Raw genomic sequence first — 1,327 nt, forward strand, 5'->3', positions numbered from 1 at the left:
CTCTTGGGCCATTAGCATCTCTCTTCTTTCTGCGTAGAACCGTTTCCGCATCGTGGTGTGCTCTCAGTTTTATCAGTAGAAGCCGACCAGCGAGCATTATATAAATCCAGCAACGGTTCTCTATTGCGCAAGGAGTAAGTAAATCCACGCCGCAACATGTGAGCATAGCGAGCCGAAGACAAGAGCATTTCCAACTCGCCATCTCATTTCAAGGTAGAGCCATGCTTTTCGCTTGTCAGACAAGCTGGTCAATGACATGGGTTTGGAAATCTGTTGGAATATGAAATAAAGACGACAACCCGCCAGTTGAGAGACTGGCTTCATTGTCCCGAGCCCGTATTGGGGATCGACACTACTCATCGCGGGGTCGGACAGGTCGGGAAGCTCCTAGTCTCCGCACCAGGGTGTTACGGGCGCTTGGATGTGGCTCGGATAAAATCAGCGGTGGAATAAAGGTTAGAACAAATAAAAAGTGTAAGCTTATCAAGCCCGTGGAAGTAGCTAGAGCTCAAAGCGTGCAGCTTGGAACGATTTGCGCCATTTTGGTCAGGTTTGACCGGATCAACCATTCTGGGTCGCCAATCAAAACTATACTGACCTGGCAGGCACCGACGCGAAATGGATGGTGAACAAGTCCAGAGCAGGCTGAGCCTCTATGTGTCGCACCATCGTGGGAGAATCATAGGTCGGGGGCCTTTCCCTCAAGGCCAGCAGATATTCGGCAATCTGTCAGTCGGCGTGTTACTTCCCTGCAAAGCGGTACCGGGAGAAGAATCCAGAAGGAAAGAAGAGCATCAGTATTAAATCCTTCGATACAGAAGCTGCTATCTTCGAAGATTGATAGTAAAGGAATTGAACATGGTTGAGCCTCAATATTATTGCTCCCAAAAGGCTCAAAATATCTATTTTTTCAGTCCAATTCCCGTACTGAATTACATTCTGAAAATGTTAATTAGCAGAGAGAGGGGAATTTATAGCCACTGTAGCAAAGGCTAGAGCTCGTTTGACACCATCTGTTGAGGATTGAGAGGAAAAAAGGAATATGGGCAAGAATAGAAGAGATCAGAGCAATCTCATCTGGGACTTAGAAAATGTCCATGTTGCTGTCAGATATCATGAATGGAGAGGATAAGCTCCAGCATATTCAGCCTTAACTTCACTGGGATATTAAGATGCATGTGTTTCCTTGTGCCATTGCTTTTTCAAGGTATTCGTGGAAGGTTGGGCCTCCAACATCAGTGGAACTTCGAAAGAACGAAAGGCAGGCCGCGCTTGGCGAAACATAGGGCAAACTCTCTCAACGGCCACGGGATGCTCCTGAACGAAA

The sequence above is a fragment of the Histoplasma capsulatum genome, genomic scaffold (assembly GCF_000149585.1).
Source record: "Histoplasma capsulatum NAm1 scaffold_7 genomic scaffold, whole genome shotgun sequence".
Taxonomy (NCBI): domain Eukaryota; kingdom Fungi; phylum Ascomycota; class Eurotiomycetes; order Onygenales; family Ajellomycetaceae; genus Histoplasma; species Histoplasma mississippiense.